Here is a 21,724-nt window from a genome sequence, read left to right on the forward strand (position 1 = left end):
ATGCAATACATTATTTATACTGTATGTCCTCCCTCTCTCCCTCCCCTTCTGTATTCAGTTCATGATCTCAGTCTATTAGGGTTGCCCTCTCCTGCATAGCTATGTGTGATATGAGTAGAAGCTGAAAGAAAAGCTACTGTGGAGCAGTGAATGCCGTGCCCAAAAAATAAGCACTAATGGAAGAGATCAAGCTGCAATTTGCTTTTTGTACTTTTGAACTCGTATTTTAACTATCCAATAAACAGATTTCACTCACTGCATGTTAAACATTTGATCAAGGATCTGAAAGTCCTGTATGAAATATTAATTATTGGGAAGCCACACTACTGGGAGATTGGTATGTAGAGACCTAAGGGGCTGACCCCACGTTCTTTGTACACCTATATCTTCCCATATGAGCCTCTTCCCTCGACTTCTTCAAGCCAAGCCTTCGTGGTCTGATTTCCAGACAGGCTTAGCACTCTCAACTTCCACTGGAGTCAAAAATCAGACCTTAAAGTGAATTGTCCAAGGTTGCCTAGCAAGCCAGGGAAGATTCTTAGAAGGGACCCCAGGGATACTAACTCTGTTCCCTGGCCCCAACACTCTGGATGCCACTGACTTGCTACCCCAACTGCAAGATTTGTTTTTAGCTCAGATTTTATTGGTTCCCTTATTTCAACTTTCTAATGGAAAATTTTGATTTTGTGAAATGGGCATTTTCCTTTGGAAAAAATCATTCTGATGAAAAATTCCTGACCAGCTCTTCCTAGAAGATAAAGCTCAAAATAAGGCAACATGAAGAGAAAGAGCACTCCTGCATGTACATTTGCACTCCGATAGTTAAGCGTACATGTGCAGATACATTCATCTGTACTTTGGTACATGGCCATCAGAAGTAGGGCCCCAATTAGGAAAAGTTCTTAAGCACACGCTTGATTTTAAGCATGTGCTCAGGTTCCATTGCACACATAAGTGCTTGGCTCAATAGGGATCGACTAAAACACACGCTTAAATGTTTTGCTAAAAACCAAAACATTTTGTGCAGCTTGTTTTCAGATATGTTGCCTTGTTTTTCAGATACACGATCATAGCTCTTTGCATAATTTATACACAGAAAAGCCTTTTTTTAAGCGTACACAGGTAGAAAAGTTCATAAGTATGTAATAAACTGGAATCTTGCCGGGATTAAGAAGGATTTATTTAGGTTGAGTAAATAATGCACAATGCAAGTGATTCCACTGTTCTGTGCTTTTACCATCCATGATTTTGGTTGTGGAAGTTTTGCTACAATGAGTTGTGGCAAAGCAGAAAAAGGACACGACTAAGCTCTTAAACTTGCCATTAATGCAAGCAGTCAACTATCCCACTGCATGCATATTTCTGCAAGAATATGCACGTGAAGATTAAAAATGGGTTTCATCTGAACTCAAAGAAGAAACTTCATTCTGAGAATACAATATTGTAAATCACTCCCTTACAATATCAGATGCAGAAGCCCAGACAATTCCATTATGAACTGCTGCTGACAAATCTGAGAAAGATGTTTTCAGGTTTCTTATTCACAGTAAATATTTCAGCTTGCTACTTTTACATTAGTAAATCAAATCAGCACAGCAGGTATCCTTTTGAAGCATATTTTTCTCTTTGGAAACTTCTTTCTTGTGAAAAAAATACTATCAAAATATAGAGGAAGATCTTAACAGTCTTAAAGAGGAGCACCAACCCCAAATAGGGAAGTAGCAAGAAAAAAAGAAGAGAAATAAGAGGAATGCACTTTAAGGAACATCAAGGACCTGGTTCCAAGCCCATTAAAATCAATGAGATTATTTCCACTGATTTCAATGGGCCTAAGAAAAGGCCCTAACCGAGCTAGATTAGTAAACATAATCTCATTGTATATTTGGGTAAACAAGATACAGAATTGGAAGTGTTATTCTAGACCACAGGGTGAGGGAGTGACATGCCAGGCGAGGAATACAACATCGGATTACTTGACTTCCAGCTCCACAATTAAACAGCCAGACCAAGTTGACAAGAAATTTCTGAATCTTGTCACAATATCCATAACAGAAAAACATATTTTATCTCTGTCTGATTAGCTACAGGATAAGGAAAGAACACAGTCAAGCGATGCGGCGGCTGAAAGGCATACAGTTGTTTATAAAGTCTACGTTAGGGGCCTATATCTATGACTATAGGATTTCTAGGACCCTTGAGCAATAAGGATCACAGGTTATGAACTCTATTTTTCATAGTTTGGTTTAAAAAGAAATATCACAAACTAATAGCCAGACAAACAATTTTGGCTCATTTATTGAGCCACAATCCCAAAAGCTGTTCAGCATTCACAGGCTCTTTGGAAAGCTTGTGAGCTTTGCCAGTAGTTCTGAGCTGCTCGACATCATGTAAGTAGTCATTTGGAAGGGAGCAGCAAAATACTCTACAGTACCTGCTACGCTACGCTGCTCAGATCCCGACAGACAAAAGGTCAGACGTAATAAGTGACTGTTGTACATACCCACTCAGATGCCAAGGGCCTCACTCCCTGGGCAAGCATATGCCGAGGGGAAGGAATCAAGCTGCAGTTCCAGTGGTGGGGGAGCAAGCAGAGGGCTGGGCTGGAAAATGGAATGAAAAACTGTGGACTCAGGGGAAACTGAACCCCAGTCCCACAAAGGAACCCCCACACCACTCTGATCTCCCCAAACATGGTAGAACCCTTAGGTGTGCTGCCAGGGGTTTGCTGGCTCCAGACGCATCAAAAGCGTCAAGGAGAACTAAGCAGGTGTTAATGCTATTTTGGGCCATATTAACTTTGGTTATATTTATCTCCAGAGTGGCCACAGTTTCAAGGAGAAGGAGACTACTTTGCGACTCCTCTTCCCAAACCTCTCCGCAGGTATTTTGGTGATGGGAGAATGGTGACTGTTCCATGTACTGTGTAATGGGAAACAACACAGAAGGACTCCATACTGGTAACACTAAATTGGCTCTTTCTTAAAAGAACTATTTACCGAGATGCTGCAACTGCAGCTAGCTTTCTAGCCACGTGCATACAGACTGATTTTATGGTGCCACCTCTAAACTCTTCCTGTCTGCAACCTGTCCTCCTCCTTCCAAGTTCCATACAGGTTGCTACAGTGGCCTAATATTCATATAAAGGCGGGGTGTTTAAAAATATAAAATATTTTTGTTTGATGTGTCACATGTGGCCATATAAAGACTATCTTAATGTATGTGCACAAGGGACTCAACTAAAGTCGTGGGTGCAATTTTAACTTTATTATTTTCTATCTTTTTAGACCTCAGTCTGACCAATCCCTTAATTAAAAAACAAACAAAAACAAAAACTAAAAAACAACTCTTGTTTTTAAAGATAAGAAATTCCAGAAGAGAAATATTTGGCCTGTTACCACCAGAACTCCCTAGGCCATACACCTTAGAGTATATCAAAGGTAATTCCTCACTGCCCACCTTACCAAAATGTCTTAACACAGGCAGGGGTCCTTTTCCATTTTCAGAAGTGACTAAGGTGCTTATTCTCCTAAATCATATAAGTACCTTTTTACCTAGTCCTAAATGAGTTAGGTACATAATTCCCATTGAGTGGAAAATTCCAGTGAAATTTACAAAAGTGCCTCAGCTGGTTAGGCAACCTATCAGCATCTTTAGATGCCTAAATGTTTTTTTTTAAATCCGGCCCTTAGAGACTTTTTAGAAAATTCCCCTGATTAAGGTAATTTCAGCCCAAAAGATATTTAATAATCACATATGAAAAAATGCAGTTAGAAAGAAAACACTTATACAACCCTGTGTCAAAGCTCTACCCACCTATGTGGATGGAGAAGTTTCACCACAAAAAGTTGTCTTCCCCCTTCTACTGTTATTTGGGACGTGGAAATCATGCATATGGGAATAAAGAAGCACCTTACACCTACTGACTTCCCTTCCCAGGTTCATTGGGGTAGATTCACAAAAGGACTTAGGTACCTAAATTGCCCCTTAGGCTCCTGCATCCCAGAATTCACAAGACTCCCACTAAGTTTCTGCAACACCCTGCAGACACTTTAACTTGGTCAGCACCTACACTTTCGTAATAAAAGTTCCCCAAGCATCATTGTTTTTGCCTCTGCAGCCTCTGCAGCCTCACTTTACCATGTACCTAAGTCCCATAGCTATTAACGAACTGGGAAAAAATAGGTATTCCTCCAACTAACCTGCAGGGGCCAAGCCGGTTAGCGTGCTCAAAACACTCCTACCAGGACAGGCCCCATAGGTGAGATCACCCAAAACAGCTTGGGAGGAGGACAATGACCTTCCTTGTAAGCTATAGCCACAGCTTAGGGTACTCAGCTGGGACGTGGGAAATCCCTACTTCAAGTCTCTCCTCCACTAGAAGGGAAGAAGGGATTTAAATAGGAATCTGCCACCTCTCAGGTGAGCACCGCGCCACTGAGCTACAGATAGCCTGATGTGAGCCTAGTCACTAGAAAGCATGTTGCATTTTGTTTGTATCCAGACCTCTCTCTTTTTCTCTTGCTTAATATCACAAATCTCTGTTCTCTCTCGATAAAGGTATTCTTCATTTTACTGTAAAACCATCTGAGTGCTATTATACTGAAGTATAAAGTGAGTCCTCAGCTACCCTGACAAGCTGGTGTGGTCTCTCTTCGGAGGTAGCAATCATTTTCTGTGATTGTCCAGGGAGAGGGACTGGATACCACAAAGAGACATCTCAGGGAACTTGGGAACTGGGATTCGCTGATTACTTTGCTTGGAAGGTAAGAGTGGAGTTTCAAGGAGTTTGCTGGTGAGGCAGAGAGATTGGCATGGCAGAGAGCTGACACACTGTCTGATCTCCAGTAAAGCTCATTCTTTATGATCTAGGGGGGAGCAACACAGTGGTTTATGGTTATGGGTGGTCTGAGCAGAGCTTCACAACAGCCTCATGTTGGCACCTCCCATTGGCTAGATTAAACAAAGCACCACACAGCATGCTGAGTTTTGTGAATCCCATTCTCAGGTACCTATCTCTTCCCATTCATTGTATAGGGAGCCTAGGCACCTAATTTGTGAATCAGTGACGAAGTGAGCTGAGTCTCACGAAAGCTTATGCCTACAAAAATTAAGTTTGTTAGTCTTTAAAGTGCCACAGAACTCAGTGATTTTCTAGATGCCTAAATTGTAGGCGGGGCAAGGCTCAGTGTCACCACACCTAAATTCCTTGGTGAATCTAACCTATTATCATTTGTTCGATCTAGTCTAGCAATAGAGGAGGCTGTTTCTACACCAAACCTAATACAAATCTTGGGACAACCAGCTACTGACTTCCCTCCATATTAGTACTATTATTTATTTGTACTCTGCCGATCTGACTGTCAGCGTTCGTCTACACTTCCAGTTGGAGGAAACACACACACGGCTCAAGGAAACATACCTGTGCCAGCTTTAATCCAGCTAGTGTGCTAACAGTAGGAGTGCAGCAGGACAGGCTAATTGCTCCAAGTACACGTCTGAGGTTTCAGATGGGATAACAGGTGGGGAGGTTGACCCCTTCTGCTGTTCATGTCACCCTGGCTACACTTCTATTTTTAGCACACTAGCTCTGACTGAGCTAAGGTGGGTATACCTACCCAAACTGGAAGTGACACCTTGCAGCTCCAGTGTAGACATACCCTGAATCAGTTTCTAACCCACAAAAGGTCTTACCCTTTAGTGAGGCATTTTATCAGTAGCTTTCTAAAAACTCATATAAGTCATACCCATCATTTCCCCCTTATCCACTATTTTGACAAGTAATTTGGAGACATACTGTTTTTCCCTGATGTATCATGGTCATCTAAGTATTGTATAATTCTCTAATTATCTTCCCTTCTAATTTAATTGGTAATGAAGTAAAGCTCCAAGATCAGTAACTTCCAGGATTACCCCTACTCATTATTTTTAAAGAAAGTGGTTAATGTTGGCTACCTTCCAATCCTCCTGTATGGTAGCTGGTTTTAATGTTAGTTTACATACTTTGTTAGTGGCTGAGCCACTATTTCTTAAAATTCCTTCAGAATCTTGGATGAATACCATCTGGTCCCGGTGATTCAATGCAATTTAAAATCATCAGTTTGTTTCACACCTCCTGTTTTGACAATTCAGGCTGTATTTTATTTACTTTCTGCTCCTCTAGGGTGCCCACAGCCTCCCTCACTTCCTAATTCTAAAATGTTCAGGAATGTCTTATAATTTGTATTTATGTCTCTGACTATTCACCAGTCAGTTTCCCACTTCTCCCTCCTAATTTCCATTTCACCCTTTACCTTCCATTTAGCTTATGTTCCTTTCCAATGACATCACTCAGGTTGGACATCTTTTCTGGCCTTGTCTAAACTAGGAAAATGGGTCACGAATAAAAATGTGTAATCAAACATATTGCAACTAACACATTTGTAAACACCAGTGTAGCCAGGGTTTAACACTTTTAAAAAATGTTAGCCAATTGTGGTTAAACTTGGTGGAAACCTAGGCTTTATCATGACAAGCTCCAGTGTTTTTAAACATCGTCTTTGTCTACACGAGGCACCAAGTACTGTTTAAAGAAGTATTAATTGTGTTAGCTTTCACATTTAAACACACCACTCATTTCCCCAGTCCTAAACAAGCTCCCGTTTTTCCCACTGGAATAAATTATTTTATCTTGCCATTTTAACTGTACTGTTTTTCATGTGGGAGTATTCGGGTTTTTTGTAACTAATATAATATACTTAAAAATCCTCCATGTTAAGTACTTCCTAACTGACTTCTTAGCTGTTGTAATGTTAGTTTGTAGTATAATCCTTCTCTTGCCCATGTTTTACTTAACCATATTATGCTCCTGCTTATTTAGTGACTCATTTCTTGAACAAAGTCTTGTGATGTTCTGTGGCTTGGTCAAGAGTAGCCTCAGTGTGTGTGTTTCCATGAATTGCTATTCCAAGAATGCATATAATTTTGAAAAGCTGTTTCTTAACACCATGTTGTGATGAGACTTTAATTCAAGTACTTGGATAGTTGGTCACCCATTGTTACTGATTTAATAATGTGTGTGTCTTCTCTGATCTCCCTCAACACTACACACTCATAGCCTCTGGATCATCACACATAGTAAACCACCACTACTATATGCATAACCTTATGACCTGAGACTTTTTTAGGCATAACTTTTCATTCTACTGCACGGTACCCTCCATTCAGAGTCACAAGTGACAGCTGCAGCAAGCCTGCATCAGCTTGCCACAAGCTGGTGCTTGAGTCCTTTATGCCCCCTCCTACCTCTGGACTCAATTATGCTCGTTTACGGCACAATCCTGCATGGCTCCAGACCATCAGCTCAAGACGAGCTCCTGCCATTTCTTCCTAAGCTTTCTTGCACAGAGAAGGAGTGTGCCAACTGCTAGCTACCAGAGCTGACACAGCATACTCCCCTTCGCTACCTAACCTAGGCCATAGACCTGCCTCCCTCCAATCCACTGTGGCTGCACAGAAGCAGCAGGGTGTGCCCAGAGGAAACAGGAGTGCAGAAATTGCGATTCTGCTCCACAAGCAAGGCACACTCCTTGTGCCTTCTTTTGTGTGGCGTGCTTTCCTTGGTGGTATCCACAGAGCAGCTGAGCACAATCTTGCCCTCTGAGACAAGTTCCAGTAGGGCAAGTGGCTCTCTCCTTTGCTGTTGTCCTGAATTGCTACCTCCTGCTCTGTAATTTAAAGGGCAGTAGGCCCAAGAAATCTCCTGAACTGCCTCTTGTGAGAGAAACCAAAAAATACACAGCCATGAAGAAAAAGGAGGCAAAGCAGGGAAGAGCTGGAGAATGGCAGGAACTGGGTCATTTTTTGTGGATTTATGTAGGTGGGCTCCTCTTCCTAATTCTGCAATCCTCTTCCTAAACGCATCTTATTCCTCCGGACCAGAAACTTACACATCCTGTTCACTCCAAGTGACATTTTTCAGGAAATTACTGCCATTTCCTTGCAGTTTTATGAAAAATGTTCAAATTTCACACACCACACGCCTCCCCCCAAAATCTTCTTGTGACAAATATTTGTCCACGGTCTAGTCACTACCATGATTTCATAATAGTAAAGCTCCCATGGGGGAAAAAATCTATGTAAACCATATGAAAGCAATAGATTGTAGAGTTGTATAAACTCCATCCAGTTTAATAAAAACCATGAAAAATGTAAGTGTACAATACACAGCAGCCTTATGAGTATTAAACAAACACTTTCTACAAACCACAATACATCACTTATTTTAAATTAAATTATCTTGAGCTAATACTGCAACAAACTAATTTAATAAGTATATCTTTAATCTCTCCCCAGCCACATTTTAAGACGTCTCATTGTGGACACAGTAGAAGTAATGTATAATAAATTGTTTCATTGGCTTCCTCAGGTAATATTTTTGCCAAGACAGCTGGAGAAAACCATGCAAGCTTATTGGACCTTATATTCAAGTTTTGTGTCTATTTGGGAAAACACCTGGGGACTAAAGTAAAAATTTACATAAATAATCATAAGCCTGTATTTCAGAAACACACTTAGTTTAGTCATTGTCATTACTTATTATCAATATAACAGCCAAAACATTGTAGGCCTCCAGGTTTCAACAAATCGGTAATACAAAACAGGAGTTATGGCTTAAAAAAGTTATTCCTGACTATTAGTTAGTTTTTGCACAGAAAGCCCCATCATTGCTTTGCACAAAACTGATTTCTGAAGCTTCTGCAAAACTTCACTCACCTTCCCTCATGAGAGAGTTGTTCTCATTAAAATTCATTGGTATATGCACAATGTCGGAAGTAAAAAAAAAAAAAAAAAAGATAAAGCCCAGTGTTTTCCAATCTGGCTTCCTAAAGATAGGCACCCAAAGTTAGGCACCTAAATAAGTGTTCTGATTTGTAGAGGCACAGGGCACCCCCTAACTCCCATTGACATCAGCGGGAGCAATAAGTGCTCAGGACCTCTGAAATCAGGCCATTTAGTTAGGTTCTTCCTGTATCCTTACCTAAAAAGGACATTGCGAGAAGGATGTGAATCTCCTCCCTTTCACATTGAAAATGGTCAAGTGCCCTGTGGCACCAGCCTGCCTCCTCCTCTGGACACCATGAAAGGTGTCTTGTGAGGTCCATATGGGGGCTGTTAGAAACTAAGTTTGCCAGGGTTGAGGGACATTCATTGTCTGACAATCTCCAGGTCTGCAGAGCTTAGGTGGAAAAGAAAATACAGCCAGCCTGGGCTATATTGTCTTTCCACACATCCTCCTCCCAGAGATATACTCGGCCAAGGGGCATCCATGATGGAATGGCTTCAATGGAGACATGTTGTCAGGGAGCCATGACAGAGTGGGGCCACAGCTGGCGCAGAGGTTACAGGATTTAGTGCTGATGGCACTGTTTTTCCGCACATCTAAATGATCTATGGGAGATATACCAGGGTTATAGATGGGCCTCATACCCCATTCCACAGAGGTGCAAAACTTCCTCCAATGACGGGGAGCACTTCTAGAAGGAGATCCTCACCCTGGCTTTTTCACATGGAGAAATTAGGGGGAGATGTTACAGTCTTATGAATATGTATGTCCAACTTCGGCACAGAAGTTTGAAAAATTTGGCCTGAGATCCCAGTAACTATAAAAAAGTTCCTTGCCCATTCCCCCCACCCCACTATTAAAATGTAACATGATTGGACCATTCGTGGATGCCTTGTTGCCACATGACAAATATTAATCAAGAGTATTGAGTTGTAATATCCCATTGTCATGTATTTATCATTTTGATGGAAAGGGGTATGAGCAGTTCATATTAAGCCTGGCAATTTTAAATGAATGAAAGGCTCAGATGCAATAAATGTTGATATTTTATAAATTTCAGGGAGAGGGGAAAAATAAATTGAGAAAGCTTTTCTTGGTCATTTTACTCTCAAACTGCTTGTGGGACTTGGAAGAGCACACTAAGAAGGCTCAAAAGGGAATCTCTGAGCATGGCAAATGTATATATGCTGTAGGAAAATAAATTCATTTTTGGCTTTCTCACAGCAGGGGGGTTGTGCTAGACAGACAACGTTTAGGATCTCTGTAAGAGGCTTTAAAAAGTCAAACAGATGAGTCATGCTTTGCTTCTAATGGGAAATAGCACATTGCCAACAGCCTGTTCAGAAACTATCCTATGTCTATCTGCTCTCATTTACAGATGTTCTCCTAACTAAAAACTAAGCAGTACACAAGTTTTTGCAGCAGCAACATCAAGCCTTGTATTTTGTTGATCCATATGAATTTTCTATCAGTTTTGGGAAGCACAGTGTACTTGTCAATAACCATATAGGACCTGATAATGACCAGAAATCAACAGCAAAGCTGCTGACTTCAGTGACTGAACCTGCTGACCATTAGCTCCATACTACCATACTTAAACAATGGAAAGTATTCAAGGGCCGAACCTGCAAAGCCTTAATCATGCAACTATTGGTATAGGTACAGACTGGAGATCCCAGAAGCCCCAATTAAAATTTGGTCCCATTGTGCTAGACACTGTACAAACACATATTAAAAAAAATCCCAGCCCCAGAAGCCTTTGAGGGCAAGTCTCCATTACTAAATTAAGTCAGCCTAAGTTACATCAATGTATAGGCACCGGAGCAATTGAATCACTTTGCACGTCCACACTATGATCCTTGTGTTGGCAGTACATGTCCTCACCAGAAGCGCTTGCACCACTTTAACTGTCAGTGTAGGGCACTATGGGATGGCTTTTGAAAGACAGCAACAGTCAATGTAAGCAATGCAGTATCCACATTGACAATGCAGCGATCTAACTACATGGACTTAAAAACACTACGCCTCTTGCAGAGGTGGAGTTATTAAGTCGATTTAGTGGATAAGTTATATCGATGGGAGCTGCATTTTAGTGTAGACACTTACAGGATTAGGTTGACGTAAATTGTTTTATGTCAACCTATCTCTGTAATGTAGACCAGCCCATTGTCTAAAAAGTCAAGTGATATGCAAAAGCTGTGGCAGAGAGGATACAGTCACATTCACTACGTACACATACATTTGCATTTCTTTTTATTGAGTGGGATTTCAAAAGACACAGAGACTTCATTCCCATTGACTTTCAATGGGACTTTTACTCTTGAGTCACTCTGCTTCTTTTGAAAATTTCCCGCATTATGAATGAAGAAGTACCATTTATATCTATCTGCCCCTTAATCTGGTCATCATGTCAATGGGACCATTTGTGACAGTCAAGATTACTTATGTGAAAAAGATGTGGGATTTAACAGGAACAGGCCCTAATTCATTAAATACGAAAGTAAAATGCAGTTCAAAATGACAGGGTTTTTTGGAAGCAATAGCAAAATTTTAAGAATCACCTGAAAGGTAAATTATCATTAAGGCATTCAGCTACCATGGCCCTCAAGCATCAGACAGAAACAGCATTATTGTAGTTAGCTCCATCCAGTGTCTTCAAACAAGGTCATCCTATTGAAGTTGCTCAGGATAGATGAAGATTTCAGAGATAAAGACCTTAAGGGGCAGATCCTCAACTCATGTCAATCATCATAGCTCCCCTGAAGTCAACAGAGCAATGACAAGAGTGCCCCAAGCCTAGCGAAGGTAGTTAAGTGGCTACCCTGAGTAGAGATAGCATAAAAGGACAGGGCAGGCTGAGTCGCTGGTAGATTTCCAGCTCCCCCACTTTCCACAGGACTTCTAGGGCAGGCTTGAGGTCTCGTGGGATTTGGCATGAGATTTAGAGCCATAAAAAGAGTGCCTGAACATAGGGCCACTTCCTGTTCCCTGGTTTGTCCAGCAGTCAAGCCACCCACCCCTCCCTTGTCTGGTTGCTGAAGGATATCTAGTCCCTGTTTGGGAGATGGGAAGGAATTTTTCCTCATACCACCAGATTATGAGGAAGGCGCGCACACACACAAAAAAGCACACCACTCTGACTGGCCTCAGCCAGTGAAATCTAGGGCTTAGTTTTGGGCAACCATAAAGCTGGGATTCTTCTCCTCCTGGAGGGCCCAGTTTGGACTTTTGGCCGGTGGCGAGTGCAGGAACTCCCTGATTTAGGCTCCAGATCCAAAAAAGATAACATAGTGGGCATCCTAAGGGCATCTCCTTATTAGATGAGGGCAACATATCTAACCGCCTGGAGATGCTCAGAGAACCTGATTACTGGCTGCCCTTGCAGTGGGAGCATGCCAAGAATTGGCAAGGGAGCAGTGGATTGCAAGTAACAGTATGGAGCTGTCCCCCAGTAGGAACTTGGATGTAACTGGACTAAAAAAGTGGCAGCGTGTTTAAAACTCATATTGTATGTCCTTGTCTTCTTCTGTGCAGTGAGCACACCAATTTACAAGAGCAGAGGACCTTACCTCAAGTCTCCTGCCTTTTCTTGTTCCTTTACAAATCTCTGTCATTAAATGGTGTCCTCCCTTCAATTTTTCAAGCTGACATGCACTGACATACCACAATAAGGAGACAATGGATCAATTTAAAAAAAAATTAAATGAACCTTAAGTTATCCCTGACATAACACAGCAATTTTTCACATGTTCTTATTAGCAGAGTAATTCAGAAAACCATTCCAACCCCCTACACCTTTCCTATATGCCTGTTGCATGGTTCAGTCCCCAGATATTTCCCTTAAGATCCACTCCTTGGATCTGATGATAGAATACAGTGCCATTATTTCAATGACCCTCTGTGTTATATGTGGAAACGGAGAGAAAAACTCTCAGATAGGTTCGGTTTGGGATACGGGGGTCGGCGAGACAGTGATGATTCTAGAGGTTTGCTTAATCAATAAACCTTTTATTCTACAATACACAATGCTACTTTATAATAAACAGTTCTATTTCTATAATAAACAGTTCCACAGCAAGCAATTTCACAGCAAACAGTGATAGCAAAGGGCAGGAGAACTCCGTGCGTGAAAGGACAAAGTGCACCACCCAAGACTTTTGCATTCGTGATCTCTCCGGATCAACACATGGCTGCCAGCGTGTGACACTAGGGTGCCCGGTTTTGGAGTTCCCCGAAGGAGTTACAAGACAAACACAACAGAGAACAGTTAATCCATACTCACAAACATTATATACAAGTATTCCATGTTGGCCAAATTCAGTTGCCGTTTGCTTTATATACTGCAGACAGGAGAGAGCCGCTTTGAGTGATCAGTTCGCAGTGAGCGGGCTGGGGAAGATGCGTCAGCCCGCCGAACCTACACGATCAGGAGATACGTGGGGTGCCGGGTAGATTAAATTCCTCTCTGCTACCTGAGTTTGAACTTTTATAGTTTCCCGCAGTCAGCAGAGGCTAAGCCCCATTGGTTGCTATTTGCTGCATGACCTTTTAAGGTCATGGCTTGGCGTTTAGCCAACCAGGTGCTCATGATTTTCCCGGGCAGGTACTGACCAGCCAACCAGGTGATTACAATTTTCCCGGGCAGTTGCTGACCACACACCAGCAGGTGAGGTCGCTTCATCCCCTTATAAGGAGACAGATACGTGTGGGTCGTGCGGCTCGTGCTGCTGAGTCAACCCTCCCTAGGCTGCTTCTTTATCCGTGTGGGGGGCGGTGCACGTGGCGCTGCAGACGCCACTATGCGATTTTGTCTCCACATTATATATGATAAATAGAAGTTCAGCTATCACTGAGGATTAAGTATGCTTTGGGATCCTCATTACACTGGAACCTAGCTTCTTGCAGATTTATTTGAGGGGGGGGAAATTAAGAGAAATAAATTGAGAAAAAAAAGGAGTTTAATTGAATAGCTGGTTTCAGTGTCATGTATTTCAGCTGAAGATTCTTTGCTGAGCAGTAAAAGACAACATCTTTTCATACATAGTTACATAAATTCAGCTAATAGGCATTAGTTATGAGAGTCTGCCTGGTAAAAGTTCTGGGCCAGTGTCATTTGTACAAATTTATGTACTTTGGAAACATGCATTTTAAATGAGTCTTACCAATGTCAAAATTGCTTAACTGAGCTAAATCATCAACTCAATTACAAAGAGCTAGGATTTTTTTCCCCCCTCAGAATTAACAGGTCTAAATTACTATCATAATTCTAGCTTGACTACTGAAGAAAATTAAAAAGCAGTTCCAACATCATTATACCCTACAAGTGTTACTAGTACTACAAACACAGGGACAAATCCTTAGCTCAGTACATCACTCCTCTGGAACTAGAACTGCTCCATAGCTACTATTGCCACCGTCAGGACTACAGTAGTTCCCACATCTATTCACAACTCTGTGAGAAGAGTGGCTGGTACATCCATCATTATTGTCCTTGCTTTCCCCTCCCCCCACCCCCCAATTCTATCCCATGTCTTTGGGACACAGCAATTCCCCAGGCAGCAAAAAACAAAAACACTATGCATTTCTCCAGGACCTATATTCTCTGTTATGCTTTTCCCATAGACAAAGAGCCTACATTTACTTTCTCTCAATTACTTTTATTTTAGATTATTAGAAATAACAAAACCAGAAAGAACAAAAGTAAAGCGTCCAAGAGAGAGCACTGTGTGTGTTCTCTCTCCAACACGCTATGTCATTTCTACCTCACAAAAACAGCAGCTACACCCACAAAGTGCCTTAGAAACATAGAGATGTGGCATAAAGAAAATGGTCAAAATAGTTCTATAGCTAAATACATATATCTACAAGCCGGAACCACTAATTTAATGTTTCCTTATTCCACAGGCATACCCAGAAGATTACAGTTCTTTAGTCACTTGAAAAGGGGATCATGGCGGTAACTCCACTGAGCAAGGAAGTTTTGATTTTCACACATTAAGGGAAGTGAAGTCTGATCTCAAAGCACTTATCAATAGACCATTTGCATAGAGAATAAGCAACACAAAACACGGAAAGAATGTGATTGCCTAAGTAAAATCATGTAGTTTCATTCTTCCCTTGTCAATTCTAAATGTCTGAGCTCAACACAGCACTGCAACTTGCAAAAAAGATTCTTGGAATAGATCAGGGCTTACATTTCAGGGATGGGTAATTCTATCCGCCCATTGCAGCATGTTTCTGTGCCCTCAACTGCAGTACAATGTAATGTAAAATACAGGCATTTTCTCTGTTCTTAATTTGTAGTGCTATGTTTTCAAAACATTTATTGCACCGTTACGCAATTTTTTTGGCATGAAATCTAAATAAATATTCCTGTTATTCCAAATCTTTGGGATGTTTTCTCCATCATTTAGATGTATGGCAATAAAACTATTGTCTCATCTGTGATTTTCAATAAAAATTTCTGACAGTTTACCCTACCAATGTGCCAATGTATATTTGCATTCAAAACTAAAGACTAAATTTACATTGGGTGAGAGGGATGAACACAGCTGAATGAGTTCTGGAACAAAAGTTATCCCGCCAGCATGGGGCAAGCTGACTCAAGCAAATCCAGGGACACCCTTAATTTCTATTGCAAAAGACATAGCACACTCCCCTGCCTAGAGCATAGTATAAAGAGCGGTATAGGTGCTTTCCAGCTGGGATCCATGACCTCTTCAATCTAAGGTACATAAGAAGGATCATAGCCCATTCTTGAGTGCTTGATAGAGGTTGTGCTCTGCTGTTTGTTTGGATGAAACAGAGAAGAGATTCCAGATATCCCCAAACAGTACAGGGCAGGATCTAACATTTAAACAGCCAGAAGTAACTATATTGACTTACTAGGGTGACCGAAGTGATCTGCATAGCTCAGAAGATCCACTCAGGGCTCACATCTGTCCATGAATACAGCTTCCTGTGAAGTCAATCGGAGCCACCCCTGTGTAACAGAGGACATAATTCATATGTGTAGAACATATGAACATTCTGTGTGTAGAAACTTTCTCATCCTAGTTCCTCAACTATGGCCATGGCCCAATGGCCTGGAATATGTCAGCACATCTCCAGTCAGGAAGCTAACGATGAGAGAAACCTTCACTAACTGAGTTACCCCCTGCAGATTTCTACAGATATTAACTGAACTGTTATGCAAGTTCTCTTTGTCCCTAATGAGAGGTTATTAATCAATTGTGTGTTTGCTGTAATGAAAGGGCAGTTTTGAATTTTAATAAATGTCATGTATAAAATTAACAAATAAGTAATTAAGAAGAGATATTACCTGATTTTGGCACCACCTTGGTAGGAATGCAAAGACCCAGAAAAGCAATGTGCTATACAACAAATGGGTCTTACACACTTTTACAGACTGTGTCCATGGTTGCTTGTCTGGTGAAGGCAAAGTTGTGCTCTCACATGTGTAATCAAACTGGAGAAATCGAATTCCTCACTTGTCTGCCAAACAGGGGGACAGGGGAGATTCCCTTTTCCCTTCTCTCAGTTTCAGCTCAGTGTGTAACTTATCTCGTCTCACCTGTGTGTGAGCTGCAGCTCTCTGTCAACATGAGTCCTCATTAGTGGAAAGAAGCAGTGCAGGTGAGAGATGGAGTAAAAACAACAAATCACATACAAGGCAAATCTAGGCATCTGCTCAGTTCTTCTGCAGAACAGTGTGATTACAGCCAATTAGCTGTTAAAGTAAGGACAAACTTATCATCTGTTTGCATTGTGGTTACTCCCAAAGGCTCTAATCAGGACTGGAGCGTCATTTATGCTGGGTACTGTACAAACAAATAGGAAATATGGTCCATGCCCCAGATAAATTACAATCTGAGACAAGATACAATCAATATGTGTGACAAACAAAAAAGAGAGAAGGAAGGAGAATGAACCTAATGATAATATCACGTGGTTACATCAGTTAGCTATTGCACAGGCTCATGGTAACAAATCATCTTAATTTTTTTTAAATTACTACATTTATTCATAAAACTCCTGGACTCAGCTAACCATCAATGACTGGCTGTTTTTTTAAGCCATCATAGCAGAAGTGGGTCTTGAGGAAAGAGCTTAAGGAGAATAACATAGGTATGTGTTTTGTGGTAGCTCATAGAGGCCCCAATCAGGGATCACAGCCCCTTTGTGCTAAGTGCTGTGCACAAATGTAATAAAAGATACAGTCCACTGCCCCGAGCGTTTACAGTCTTCTCGGGTAACAGGAGGCAAAAGTGGATCTAACAAACTAATGGGGGGGAAAAAGGTGGGGGGGTGGGGGGAGGAAGACAAAGTAAAATTGTTATATAAGTAACCGTGGCAGCACACCGACTATCTAGTCACTGCTGAGTATCATCCCAGAAGAGAGTTTTAGAGGAGAGATTTGAAGAAAGATTGTGTAGTGGCTTTGCAGGTTTTTATGAAGCACTTATCCCAGAGGGGGCATCATAGGAAGAAAGAATACAGATGCCTGAAGGAAAATTGGACTAATAGGGGATGATAGTTGGCATTCATTGCAAGAACAGAGACTGTAGTCTATGGCATGGCATTTTCCAAAGTACTTAGGAGTTACACCATTGACTGAAATAGAAGCAAAAATTAGGCCAACGCTGAGTGCTTTTGAAAATTCCACCCTTAGCATTAAGTAGGGTCAGGGGCCTGTGGAAAAAGATAGTACATGATCATGTAATTTAAAAATGTATCATAATGAATACAGAGGGGCAGAATTAAAGTCACAGGGGACACCTTAGTTCTAGCATTTCATAACTTTTCCATAACTTTTGAGTGTCAGTAACAATCTCAGCAATACAACTACAGTTTAGGATAGTCACCTTGTCTCTAATATTATTATATAGGAGGTGGCCCATGCCATAGGGCGGCCCTGCCCTGAGCACCCTTCTGTGGAAGTTGCATTAGGGGCAACTGCCTCAGTTTCCCTTTCCTTCCACTCATGAAAGAAAACAGTTTCTCAGTGTCCAATACAAAGTACAACCCTGGTTATAATTTATTCACATATACCAGAACAGTAATTCCCCCAAAACCCGGTGGTAAAGCCATTCTCCAATTTTCACAACAACAAACATTATGTTTTTCCAGTTCCCCTCTTCAGGGACATCATCTCCAAGTCACCCACCCAAGAGTCAATAGCAACACTTTGTTCCCATTTCCTTTTTCCCCTCCTGATCCAGGATCCTGCTTGTGAGGTCTCTGCCCTGAGAGCTCCCCCTCCTGCGTTCCACCTCTCAGGCCTCATTGCTTGGGAATTCAGAGGGATCCACGATCCTCAAGTCAAACCTCTTGCTTTGAGGCTTGGCTGCCCCTGACCCAGCCGGCTTTTCTCTGTGATGTACCAAAAACTGTGTTAAAATTGTAAGTGCTCAGGAGGTTTTTCTAGTCCTGCTTGCAGAATAGGTGACTCTTCAGGGAAGCATAAAATCTGGGCCCAGCAGCAGTCAGTTTGCAGACAGCCAGTCTAGTGAAAGGTGGGGCAAGCTGTGCTTCTGTTTTAGGGAGCAGCCTGCTTTGTCTTTCTCTGGTTTGGGGTTCTTGTGTGTTAGTGTTCAGAATTCTAAGAAATAAAATAGTGCTATGTTGTTACCTTCCAGCAAGGATATGTTATGTTTTTATTTTACTTCTCGGTTATATGCCATGAAACATAACATTACCCTTTTCTTATGGGCCTGAGCCTTCCACTCTGCAGGGGTCCCCAGCTTAGTCAGTTTTCATCAATACTCCTGTTACAGTTCCCATCTGAACTCAGCTTTCTCTGCTGGGTCTCCTGAAGCTCTCTCCCAAGCAACTCCTGCCAGTTCTTCCTTGCTGTTTCCTGTCTCTTGGAGTTTCAGGCAGCTCTTACCCACACCTCTTGTATCTGACTCCAGATCTTGGACTCTCCCAGTTGCCTTTCCTTTAGGGCACAGATGCCCTCTCTTCAGACAAATTGGGAGTCAACTGACAAGTCATAGGTGCACTAGCCTCTTCCCTTTTAAAGAGTAGATGTCTCCCTTTAACAGGCCACCTTCATATTATTTCATATAGAAGTTAATATTAAATCATAGCCCTATACATAAAACATACACCACACACACACACATAGAACCTCTGCTCCCTACAAACTGTAAAAAATATGTTTTAAAATGGAGTCAAGAAAAACAAAAATTATTCAAGACCTGGAGAAATGCCTTACAGAGACGGACTTGAGCTCAATCTGTTTAGTTTGTCAGCAAGAAGATTGTGAGGTGACTTGGTTACCATATATCAATGTACCTTCAGAGGGAGAAAATGCTGGATACTTCAGTGCTCTTCAATCCAGCAGAGAAAGAAAGGCATAGCAAGAACCAACGGTGGGCAGCTGAAGCCACACAAATTCAAATGAGAAAATAAAGCACACATTTTTTACAGTGAGGGTGACCCCTGGGACAAACTACCAAGGAAAGCAGTGCACTCTCCATCACTTGGGTCAAGACTGGCTGCCTTTCTGGATGAGATGATTTAGTCCAACACAAGTTATTGCGCTCAACACAAAGTTAGCTATAATGATTCCTTCTGACCTGCATCTCTAACAGTCTAAGAATATATATTTGTTCTATGGGGAAACTGAAAAACTATAGAGGGAATTTAGGTTGCCAAACTTTTTGAGAGTTGAAATTTGGCAAGGACAAGAGAATATTTCTACTTCTACAAAATATGCCATGGGATCTTTAATGCCTAAAACCGGTCAGGGCCTCATTTTGTCCAAAAGAGGGCATCTCCAGCAGCACTGTATCCCTAAACATCCTGCTGAGGAACTGGCTCTGTGGCTAACCTAAAGCAAAGGCTGCCACCCTTTATTTCCCAATTCTACTTCTTGCAGAATCCACAGACATTCATTGTCCTCCAATCCAAATAATAATCTATTCAGACTTTGATTTGGTTTATCTTGTGTGATCCTGACCGTGTCAGAGTACAGGGTGATACAGCTGTAAATTACTGTGTTAGCCTTTGTATTACAAATACTTTATTTGTGGCATCTAAAGTGTTCCAGTATGAGAGAGGGAGGGAAGAAGGAAAATGACAGTAATGGGAGGGGAAAGGCTGTAGGCACTATTACACTATTTATTGGTGCTTGCAGTATTAAATTATCTTCTGCACCTTGCAAACAGGCAGCCCCAAATTTTTTCTGTAAATATTTAGGTGTGCCATTTCCATTTTAGCACAGTAATTTGAACTCTGCTTTGTAACCTAGGAAATCCTGGGCCAGACCCCTGATGTAAACTCAGCATGGCTCCCCTGAAGTCAACGAGCTACATCAATTTTCACCACCTCAGCATGTGACCCAGCTTTAGACTAGATCAAGACCCTGATATTTATGGGAAGAGAACTCCATGGAAAGTGGTCTCCCTACATCCCATACCAGGGGCCTGATTCTGATACTATTGAACACGAGAAAGAGTATCAAAATCACTCACGAAAACTTTCAGCCATATCGGCTCTTTGTTCTAAAATGTTCAAAGCAGTTCCAATAAATGTGTCCTACAAACTTACCTATGGATTCACTATCATCACTCCCTATATTATGAACATTCAGCCTGTTTTCCTCTTTCCAGTTTATTAAACTAGTGGAGGAGGAAGAGTCTCCACCAAAGTTCAAGGTGAAATTTTGCTAATTTTCTCTGTGTCTGATTTGTCAAATTGTAATTGCTTTCTATTAAATTGTCTCCTGTTTCTTTTATATCAGTTTTCTAAGTGTTATGTTACATCTTGCGATGGAATGCAACAGACATGAAGCCTTTATAAATGTCACCGATTAAGCACTTTTTAGAAATAGAGCTGCACACAACACTTAATCCAAGCAGTTGACAGTTTACTAAAGCAATTAGATGCTGTATACAACTCTATAAATAGGACATTAATTTCCTTATTAAACCTCAGGAGAATCAACACTTTGATTCCCTAAGGGAAGGAAATTTTCACTGACAACCAGCTTAATATTCAAAGTCTGCGGCATCAAATGAGGGATTCTGCACACACAGTACAGTCATGTTGTGGTTCTATTTATGTTTCAAGCAAAAAAGAGTGTTCCATTCCCCTCTAGCCCCTGGTTATATAGGAAAAGTAAAATGCGATGATCCCCTTGCAAAAGCCAGTTTTTTCCCTTGTAGCTCATAAAATAAGTATGAATATGAACATTACTGTGCCAAAATCTCTCATTTAAACTGTCGTTCTGAATCAATTTTCAGTACAAGAGAAGCACTTCCATTGAACTGATCTGTGCACAATCCTTTCTTATTCCAGCCAATAGTGAAACAAAATGTCCTATCCCCTATCTGCAGCTGTTTTGATTGGGTGTTAGCTTCAATAAATTCTGAGAATAATATTCAATATTGTTTCTGAAATTCCCTTTTCTGGTATAGAAATCTTAAGCGATGGCACAGTTCTACTGCTGTAGCATCCGCTACAAGTTTAATTGAAGTCAATGGTAAAACAGACACTGACTTTAATGGAGCTGAGTCAAACCCATATTCAGCTGTTTTCTATTTTTGTATCATCCTCCTAGTAGATACATGAGTGAATAGTCCCAGAGCTAAAGATTTAAACCTACCTTAGCTATAGTAAAAAACAGACCAAGAAATGAATGCATCAATACTTACTTACAATCTAAAGTAACTGGATGAAAAATTGTAGCCACAGAAGCTTGCTGGGAAGTTTTGCCAGACATCTATAATATTAATTGGCTCTGTAAGTGCTGCACATAACATGAAGCCAAGACTCTTATTTAAAGAACTGTGTATCAAAATTCAATAGGACACCTGAAGCAAGGTTTTAATTTATTTTTACATTGTAATCATGCAGTCTTTAAGGAACCATTTGTTGTACAACACCAAATATATT

This window comes from Emydura macquarii, unplaced genomic scaffold (genome assembly GCF_026122565.2).
Source record: "Emydura macquarii macquarii isolate MOO-44397 ecotype Brisbane River unplaced genomic scaffold, CSIRO-AGI_Emac_v2 contig_1043, whole genome shotgun sequence".
Classification (NCBI taxonomy): Eukaryota; Metazoa; Chordata; order Testudines; family Chelidae; genus Emydura; species Emydura macquarii.